Source organism: Bidens hawaiensis, unplaced genomic scaffold, assembly GCF_021521415.1.
Source record: "Bidens hawaiensis isolate Kalapana, Puna unplaced genomic scaffold, B.hawaiensis_p1.1 tig00004864_1, whole genome shotgun sequence".
NCBI classification, from domain to species: Eukaryota; Viridiplantae; Streptophyta; class Magnoliopsida; order Asterales; family Asteraceae; genus Bidens; species Bidens hawaiensis.
In genome coordinates, this window is record NW_027491306.1 from 198,812 (window position 1) to 210,243 (window position 11,432).

Consider the following 11,432-nt stretch of genomic DNA (forward strand, 5'->3'; position numbering starts at 1 on the left):
TCAGTTTGTTCTGTGTTTGTGAGTTCGGATTAGGCAATTAAGGTTCGGATTTGGTTTTGGATTGTTTTGAAAGAAGTTTTAAGTAGTTTCAGTAAGATTCGGATGAGTTGGAAGTTGAAATTGGAAGTTTGAATCGTTGAAAACTGATTCGTTAAGATGAAGTCTTATTTGTTAGGATGAAGCCTGATTCGTTACACTCATTCGCTAAGACCTAACCACTCATTCGCTATAACTTCAATCTCATTCGTTCAATCTTATTCGTGAAGATCAAACCTTATTCGTTAAAGCCTGATTCGTTCAAGCTTATTCGTTAAGCCTGATTCGTTAGATAAATTTGTTAACGAATATCCCATTCGTTAAAGTAATCAATTTTTAACTAATATCCCATTCGTTACTGGTTCATTCGTGTGAACAGTAAACGAATAACCTTTGAAAGTTTGACAATTTTAATCCCTGAAGTTTATCATGGCTGCTCAGAATTCATCTTATTATGCTTTAGCATCACAGAATGTCTTATTGCAACAGATGCTGACGATGGATAACGAGATTGGCAGTCACAATAAGTGTCCCAAGCTGTTGAAACTATCGGACTTTGCCCGTTGGGAACCAAGATTCCGTGCACATCTGGGATCCGTTCATCCTAGCAGTGTTCATTTTCTTGATGATGTTTATGCTGCACCACTGATCGGTAATGACAATACAAGTTGGACTCCGAAACCTTTTAAGGATTATGAGACACATGAGTTGAAGGACTTTGAAAGTGAAACGAAAGCATATTCTACACTCACTATGGCTTTACCAGAACATATTTTTCATCAATATAGTACGATCAAAGTCTGTGCTTCACTGTTTACTACCTTGAAAATGAGAAGTTTGGGAAATACTCTCGAAAGCAAGAAGACTTTGGTGAAATTTCAATTCAGAAATTTTATCCTGATGAAAAATGAAACTGTAGAAGAAATGATCAACCGTTTCAGCCATTTGATTGTTGAGATGTCATATGTTGATCTTGAGCCAACTGAACAAGATAAGATTGATACTTTAAAGAATGCTTTACCTACAGATTATTCAACTTTTTTGTTCGTGCTTAAAGAGAACGGTTTCTTTCAGAAACCTGAACTGACTGCTGTACAATTCATTAACAAGATCGAAGAAAGGGAATTTGATCTTAAATGTCAATCTACCTTGAAAGAAAATCAAAATCAGCAGTCATCAACTCAGAATCCGTTACTTTATGGTGGTGCATTACCGGCAAACAGTGCGACAAGCTCAGTGCCTATTAATGCATTCTTTGCTCAATCTCAAGAGGGTCCTAACGTAAAAAATTCTCCTAATGTATGTTTCATGGCGAGTGGTGCAACTGGAAACTCAAATACTCATACTTCAAGCCTACCCAAGGTTAATTTACAAGAAGTTGAACAACAGTTCGCTTTTGTATGTGCGTTCATGACTTCATATGAACAACTGGTGGGAAGTAAGATTGCTACGGGTGATCTCACAGATGAGGACTATGATCAAATCGACCTAGATGATCTTGAGCTTATGGATTTAAAGTGGAACATGGCCATGATTGTTCGAAAGGTTAAAAAATTCATGCAACGAACGGGAAAAGATCTTCCCACGTTGAACAAAAGGGTTGGATTTGATAAATTAAAAGTCAAATGTTATAATTGCAGTGAATTTGGCCATTTTGTCAAAGAGTGTGACAAGCCAAAGAAAGATTTTTCTGGCTCACGCAATTCTAACCGTGCTTCTACAAAGTCTTCATCTGGAGGAGATAAAAATAACACTGCCGCCTCTGGTGATCAAGACAAATCTCCTGTTACTCAAGCTTTATTGGTAAATGATGGAGTTGATTGGTCTCAGCGTTTATTGGGAAACCAGGCAAACGTTGCTATCTTTGAGCCTGTTGAGAAGTTTGAGGATGCAAGTAGCGATAATGTATTAGAAGGTAGTGATTCTTCTGACTCGGAAACTGACAGTGATCAATCTCTATCATCTTCACAAGAATCATCTCCTGAAGAAACTGCATCTTATGCCTGCATGGCTAAGATTGATGAGGTATGTCCTACACCTCAAATTAATGTAAATTGTTCTGAGTGTGCTGTGTTAAAAGCCAAACTTGAAACAGCATTAACTCAAAACAATACATTTACTAATGATTACTTTACTATCAAGGAATGCTATAAGCAAAAGACAAAATTGCTTGAGCAAACGAATTTGAAAATTCAGAAATTATCAGATAGTAATCATGATCTTAAAGCTAAGATCCATTGTAAAATTATTGAAGTGGATCAACATTTAAAGAAGATTCTTCGTCTTCGAACTTGCATTTCCAAACTCGAACAAGAAAAAATGGAATTAAATCATAAACTCAGTAAAATCAGAGATTCTTCTTTTCTTTTGAATGAGATAATTGAGGTTAATCATTCACACAAAAAGAACGGAAAAGCAGGTTTGGGATACGTAGAAATTCCTCCTCCATTTAATCAGGATTACAGTAGCATTCCTAAGGCAGAAAATTCTTTAAATATGCCTACTGTTAAACCTGAAAATGTTGAGTCATGTGAACCAACTCGTGAACCAGCTATTATTGAAAGCAAAAAGGTGTTTACCAAAAATGAAATAGACGGTTCAATTGAGGAGTTGACTGAAACAGATGTGATTGTTAAAAATAAGGACATTCCAATTGATAATCACATTCTGTGTGAACCAGAAGATTTTGAAAAAGTTGTTTATGATGCAAAATCTTCAAATGTTTCTTTAAACAATTCAAGTGTTCCTAACGAGCTTCCTAAAGTAATTCAAAGGAACAAGTTAATGTAACTTCCACAGACAAGCTTTCGGTATCTGATGAGAAATTAATGCAATTTATTAATCCTCCACTGAAAACTTCAACTGGAAAAGTATTTAAATTAAAAGGTCTCTCAAAAGTGTTCTCAGACAAAGAAGTTCCATTGAATCTTCTTAAACCAGAATTGATTGAAAGTGTATTTCAAGATGAAACTACTCAAATGACTGAACTTGAGAGGAAATTTCTTCAATCAAAAACTAGTAATGTTCAAAAACAAAAAACAAATGTTTTTAAACCTATAAAATTCATCAAATCGTCAGGTTTGGAAAATTCATCGAACTTGACAAATCTTGAATTTTACAAAACGAAGAAGGGTTTAAAACATGAGTCATCAAAGAAGGTCACTTTTGAGACACCTAAATCTGATAATCTGAAAACTTTGTTATCACAATCGATCGGTACATCATCACAACGAAGTTTAGACTCTCGACTATGTTTCATGTGTGGTGAACCGGGTCACGTTTCAAGACGATGCAAAGCAAAGATCAAAAATATCAAAAATTATTCAACTTGCAAAAAGAATGATTTTTCTAAAATAAAAGAAAATCAAGTTGATGATTCTTTGATAATGTATTCAAACATCAATCCGAGGAAAGTTATTCGGATTGATGCACTTAATGTATTGAACACATGTGTTGACCGTGCTCAACCCATTTGTTCAAACACAGATTCGGGAAGAATCCATGATGGTTATCTTAAGAAGAAATCTAAGAAAACTGTCACTTATTCTGAAGTACCGAATATGTGTGTTAATTTATTAAGTTCTCCAAAGGTTTCAAAGGGATAGCCCAAGACTGAGGCTTGGGCTACCTTTTTGAACTAATCATTTTACTTGATTATGCAGGGTACATCTAGGTCCGTATCAACTCAAAAATGGATATTGGATAGCGGATGTTCTTGGCATATAACCGGTAACATAGACCTTCTACACAACATTAAAGATATTCAAGGGGGTTATGTGGCGTTTGCTGGTAATCAATGAGGGATGATTACAAAAGGAGAATTTTCAAACGGTAGAATTACGTTTGAAAAGGTTAATTATTGTGAAAAGGTGGATCACAATCTGTTGAGTGTTTCACAGATTTGCGATAAGAAGTTTACCACCATGTTTACCGACAAGGAATGTGTTATTCTTCAACCAGGATTCAAAATTCCAGAAGACATAGTTGTCATGCGATCACCTCGATCAAATGATATTTATGTACTTGACATGAGTTACGATGTCAAAGTTTCGCCCTCATCTACTTGCTTCATGTCTAAAGCAACAGAGAAATACTCTATTCTTTGGCATAGACGCATGGGACACATTCACTTAAGAAAAATGAACTTTTTGATGACAAATGATTTAGGGAATGGTGTGTCCCTCAAGAACTTTAAATTTTATGATCATTGCGTCGCATGAAAGAAGGGGAAACAAAAGAAGAAATCTCACCCGACCAAATCACTAAACGATATTGTTACTCCTCTGGAACGACTTCATATGGATCTCTTTGGTCCAGTGAACCGTGCTAGCATTGCTGGAGATTTTTATTGTTTAGTTGTGACGGATGATTTCTCTCGTTATTCGTGAGTGTTATTTATGGGATCGAAAGATCAAACTCCTGTGCTAATTCAGAACCTTATTACAAAGATCGAATCACTTTACAACCTGAAAGTGAGACGAATCCGTAGTGACAATGGAACTGAGTTCAGGAATAATGTATTGGATTTCTTCTGTATTCAGAAAGGAATTCATCGGGAATTCAATGCACCTTATGTTCCTCAACAGAATGGTGTGTCTGAACGAAAGAATCGTACGTTGATTGAAGCTGCACGTACAATGCTGGCTGATTCAAAGCTACCTGTTCAATTCTGGAACGAAGCTGTGAATACTGCTTGCTACACATTGAATCGCGTACTAACGGTAAAGAAGCTCAAGAAGACTAGTTATGAGCTTCTACATAATTGTAAACCAAACTTAAAGTATTTGGAACCATTTGGGTGTCCATGTACTGTGTTGAAGAAAGATGTTGGAAAGTTCGATGAGAAAGCTTTTGAGGGTTATTTCCTGGGTTATAATTCTCTGAAGAAACGGGTTTTCAATCTTTCTTCTGGTTGCGTAGAGGAATGGTATCACGTTGATTGTCAAAGTTATACTACTCCACCAACTGGTACAGGACCCGATTGGATGTTCGATTACGAACGATTATTTAATTCATTTACATCAACAGTTACTGATATACCTGAAGATCTCGTTAGATCGTATTTGGAGGATCAATGTCTTCCAAGTCCAAGGTTTTCCTCGGTTGATGCAAGTAACTCTCCTAATGTATCTGAAACGTCAAACGATGTTTTTGAATTTTCCGATGATGCTGATTTTGTTGATTCATCGTCTGTACTGGTAGATGATGCTCAAGAACCAATCGAGCCTATTCTAATCAGTGATGATTCATCATCTGTCTCTTTAGACAATGCGGAGGAAAATAGTACTAATTTAGGTAGTAATGTATCTGTTCCTGCGAATCCTACTTTACGGATTCATTCGCAACATCCACAGGATCAGATAATTGGTTATGTGAACGACGGGGTTCGCACAAGGCACCAATTGGCTAACATATGTGATGATCAATCTGATCATAATGTATCTCCTACTGAGGATTCGATTGTTTGTGCTTATGCGGATTTGCACTCTTCGGGTATCCTTAGTATCGCACAATACACCTGCTTTTTATCACAGATAGAACCAACAAGTGTCACAATGGCACTCAAGGAACCATCATGGGTTGAAGCTATGCAGGAGGAGCTGCAACAGTTTGTAAGACTGGGTGTATGGGACTTAATCGACAAACCCGATCGCGTTAAAAAGACGATTCCTACAAAATGGGTTTTTAAGTGCAAAAAGAACGATCGTGGGGTTATCGTGCGAAATAAGGCGCGTTTGGTTGTTCTTGGTTACAATCAACAGGAAGGCATAGATTATACAGAAGTGTATGCTCCGGTGGCACGACTGGAGACTATACGAATATTTCTTGCCTATGCAGCCTATAAAAACTTCAAAATTTATCAAATGGATGTAAAATCGGCATTTTTGAACGGAGCAATTCATGAAGAAGTGTACATGAAACAGCCTCCTGGTTTCGAGGATCTAGACTTTCCTGAGCGTGTTTATCGTTTAAACAAAGCTCTATATGGTTTGCATCAGGCCCCGAGATCCTGTTACAGCACGTTGGCTGATCATCTGATTGAAAGTGGATTCAAAAGGGGAACTGTGGATTGTACGTTATTTTACAAGAATATGGGTGCTGATCTGCTCCTCGTCCAAATTTACGTGGACGATATTATTTTTGGTTCGACAAATGATAGTTTATGCAAAGACTTCGAGAAAACTATGCAGACAAAATTCTAGATGAGTTCGATGGGAGAAATGAGTTTCTTTCTGGGATTGCAAGTTCATCAGTCTAATGCTGGGATCTTTATCCATCAGACAAAATATGTGAACGATGTCTTGAGACGATTCAAGATATCCGATGGCAAAATTCCCTCTATTCCTCTTCTTGTGGGTCACAATTTATCACCGGATGAATTGGAGGATACTGTAGATCCGACCCTATATCGAGCTATGATTGGATCACTCATGTATTTGACTGCTTCTCAACCGGATATTATGTTTGCTGTCTGTTTGTGTGCTAGGTATCAATCGAGTCCCCGAGTGACTCACCTGGCAGCAGTAAGGCGTATCTTACATTATCTGCGGGGAACTCCAGACATCGGGTTATGGTACCCCAAAGACGACAAATTTGAGCTCACCGCCTTTATTGACTCGGACTATGGAGGTTGCAAGATCAATTTCAAATCGACCACGGCGGGATGTCAATTCTTAGGAAACCGGCTTGTTTCCTGGCAATGTAAGAAGCAGACAACGGTCTCAACTTCAACAGCCGAAGCGGAGTATGTGGCGGCCTCGAGTTGCTGTTCACAGGTTCTCTGGATCCAGCAACATTTGCGGGATTACGGTTTGAAGTTTCTTACTACTCCTATTTTTATTGATAATTCTGCTGCAATTTCTATCACCAAAAATCCGGTTCAACATTCAAAAACAAAACATATTGAAATCCGTTATCACTTTATTCGTGATTGTTATGAAAAGAAATTAATATCAATTGATAAAATTCATACGTATTTTCAAAAGGCTGACCTTTATATTAAAGCTTTTGACAAAACGCGTTTTCAATACTTGCTTGGTATAAAGGGTTTAAAATCTTTCACAGAAATTCAAAAGCTTGGTTAGATCATTTTTTTTTTGTTATTTCATTTTTTACTGTTTTTAGGGGGAGAAAATAGAAAAATACAAAAATAGTGTGGTTTCGTTTGTACAGAAAAATTCTATAAAATCCAAAAACATTCAAATATTGAAAAATCCAAAAACATTGAAAAATGCTCCTCAAAATTGAGTTTTGAAGCAAAAAAAAAAGGGAAACTGATAGTACATTGACTTAGCGGACCTAACACATGAATAAACTAAACTAAAAAATGTCGTAAGATCAATTGTATGATGTGTATGATAGGCTTAACAGATCGCATATGTGCTGAAAAGATATATATACCTAAATGCTTGTCAAATCTAGTGGTGTTACATCTTGATGTATAGTTAATATCTGTATTAAGTATCAAAAAGCTTTAAAGATTGCTGTGTGTGCATACATTCATTTTTTGAAGAAAATTCTGTTTTGTTTTATCTTTAATTTTGCAAAGAAATTCAACTTCATTTTTTCTTTATTTTTATTCAAATCTTGGATCATCTCCTGCGCGATAAGATTATCCGACCTGAGGGTTAAAATTTGGATATTCTGCTTTATTTTCTTGGTGTTTCGTATAAAATCTTGGACTTTCTCTGCGCGATAATACGGGATTATCCGAATTGAGAGTTAAGATTTTATGCAACTTCAACTTATTTTATCTTTTTATTTTTTGTTAAAATGGAACCTTATCTGCATGTAGTAATACCGATCTTAAGGGAAAATTTTAACTTTCTGTTTTATTTTCTTTTTATTATTTTTGTATGAGTCACAGCTAATCAATTCAAAGAATAAAAACGTACATGTGAAATTCAATGTATAAGAGATATGAAACTGTGTCTGACAGGTGGGTTCCACATAAGATTTGTGCTTAATTGAACTTTAAAATGTATCATAAAGTTACGGACGAATCTGTCTAAAGTTTAACGTGAACAATTATATCTGCAATCATCTTTGGTTTACGTGCATAATAATGTCAAAATTGAAGTGTAGTCTACGACGTTATTAGTCAATATGATTCCCTGCTCAACTCACAAAAATACGTACTGCTTTTCATTTTCTGTATTTAGTTCTTTGCTACTTGAAAATTTTCAAAATATACAAAAAGAGTTTATATTCTTCTGCGTTAGTTTTGATTTGCCAAGCTAGCGAATTTATCATTGAAAAAATTAAAAAAATGTTTAAGTTAAATCAAGCTCAACATATTTTCAATTGGTAACAATTGATGTTTTTAATGTAAAAATCTGTTTAAGTTAAGTAGTACCGATCCACGGTGATCAGGCATTTTAATGTATGCAATTAAAACCTAACTTGGATTTAATTGATTATTTAATTCCTTAAAATGAGAATCTTGTCTTATTCGCTAAGGAACTTGGTGATTCGTTAACATGTTTAACAAATGTAAAGCCATTCGTTATTTAAACATAACGAATGAGTTTCTCATTCGTTATAAAGACATTCGCTTCCGTTGTACTTAACGAATGGAAGACATTCATTTAAACACTTAACGAATAAGAATGGTTAATGTATTATTCGTTAAAGATTAACGAATGACTTAGTTATTCGTTAACAATTTAACGAATGAGAGAAGATTCGTTAAAATTTTTAACGAATGAGATTCAAAAGTTAACGAATGAGGCCATTTGTTAGTTCAAATTTTGAATGAATGACCTCGATTCGTGTGAAATTATTGGATATAATCCCTAGGTTAGACGAATGACGGTTCATTCGCCTAATTCCTATTACATTGTCTTCTCTAACGAAACTCTGCCAAAATTTTATCAGAATCCATTGCTTGCATATTAGATTCATTAATTGATCTATTTGTCTTCAACAGGTAATGGCGATCATAACCATACCATTCTCATGGAATTTCATCGGTGTTTGAGTATTAATTGCCTTAATCAAGCTATGAATATTCAATGATGAATTAACTGTGACTGAAATTCTTAATTAAATCAACATTAGACCAAAAATCATTGGTTTACATACATACATCTGATTTCCGAACATGTTTAGTCTGATTATTTGTTAAAATGTTTGGAATGTTTGGAATATCAGAAGTTTAATCGATGCATATCGTCGGTTTTGACTTTTATTAGTCAAAATTGATTATAATTTGACTCCTGGGTTAGTCAAATTGATAATTGAGTCTGATTCGTCATCTTTATACCGAATGTCACATGATTCGTTATTGGTGTAACAAATGATAGTCTGATTCGTTAATGGGTTAAAGAATAACTATTTGATTCGTTAAAATAACGAATGGATAGGTAAATTTCATAACGAATCAGATTTGATTCGTTAAATGATTCTAATGAATCTGAGTTATTCGTTAAACTTGATTCGTTACTTGTAACGACTAGGTTAATGATTAACGAATGCCTCTTTTAAATGTATAACGAATGTCACATTCGTTTAAAGTTTTTAGCGAATGTGATAGTCATTCGTTAATATGTTGATTATTTTGGAATATTTTAATAATGTATGTTTGTTCTTCAACAGATATGGCACTGTCTTGGAATAAGAGCCACAACATATGTGCATTTGTAGAGCCGAATTTTGAAGATACTCCTATCTTTGGGGGTATGATTCGTTTTCTCATCCGCTCGAGAATCTACAAGGCCATCTCTACCCGAATAGTTGTATATCAGAAGATTATTAGGGAATTCTGGAATACTGCCAGCTTTAATGAAGCAGAAAATCAGATTGAAGCAGTTGTTCAGAATAAGCGGGTTGTGATAGATGTTGGATTTATTCGAGACTCACAGGGTTTTCATGATACTATTGATGATAGGTGTGAGTTCGATCGAGTATTGATAAGAGGATTATTCGGCCGAGTAAAGTATAATGGAGATTTAGGTAAATCAATGTATAACAAAGCGAACTTGTGTGAACAATACAAGTATCTGCTTCATGTTCTTATACATTGTCTGGGTGGTCGGAAAGGAGGTTTCGACGAGTGTAGGGTGATGTTACAATCTGCTTTCGTAGCCCTAGTGCTGAATAAACCATTCAATTTCTCTGAATTGGTTTACTATCATCTGAAGGAGAATATCACCAGCAGACACAAATTCTTAATGTATCCTCGTTTTCTGCAAATGATGATCAACGACTTGGTGCCAGGCTTGGTGAAAGATCAAGCTGATGTTATGAAGCTAGAACATATGAACGAAGAAACTATGAGACGGTTGAGATCTTATAGAGGTCAGAGTTTGGAAGATCGACCAAGGTATAAACGTTTGATTGGACATTTAGCAGATGTTGATAATGTCGCGCCATCTAATGATCGTTGGATTCATGACGATTTAGATTCGGAACGTGAAGATGGTGATGGTAATGATAATGGTGGTGATAGTGGTCCAGGACCACAAGCTGAGTTAAGTTATGAACAGAAGCGTAAGCGTAAAGGTAAAGAACCGATGACAGAAGAAGGGGAGAAAGTCAAGAAACAAAGAGTTAGAAGGGGTTCGGGAATTGAGATACCAAGCCAGCCTTTTGTACCTTCTACTGCTGTTTCTACTCCTATTATTTCTTCTACTGCTTCTCCAGTTCCAGGTGCACAGTTTCCACCTACTCCTAATATTATATCAGATTTTCCTCGTTCTCCTACACCTGTGCAAATGCCTACGTCTCCAATGCCTCCAACTCTTACTACTATGAGGCCTGATATTCAGTTTGGAGATATATTACATAATGTATTGACACAGATGCCTACACCGCAGCCAACTACACCTGTTACTCCTGTTACACCTATACCGTTGCCAAGGCCTGAGCATTCCTTTATGACATTCAGTCGTCCTCAGGGTCCTATGCAACCAATACATCCTAATTTTTATCTTATGGCTCCTCACGCTCAATGGTTTCATATGATGAATCTGTTGCATTTACAACGCACACAAATGCAAGCAGATCGAGCTGCACATGAGCTAGCGCAATGAAACTTACTGAGACATCTTCTTACAGCTCAGCGTGATAATAAAGAATTTTGAGCCCTTGTTACTGCTCAGGGGGAGAGGTTAGACAAACAAGAGGAGATTATTCTTCAACTAACATGCAAAGAAGATGAATTGAAGAAGTTGAAAAATAATGAAGATGACCAGGATGGTGCAGGGGGTGGGGTAGATCAGCAACCGGGCGAAAGTTCTACACCGTCGGCGGGTAATAAGACTGATGCTGGTGTTGGTGGTGGATCAGAAGCGAATAATCTACAAATTGTTCCATATAAAGATTACACGAGAGCCAAGCCAATAGAGGTTATTCCGGCTAATATGCTTCTGTTTGTAGGATTGGATGGGATTGTT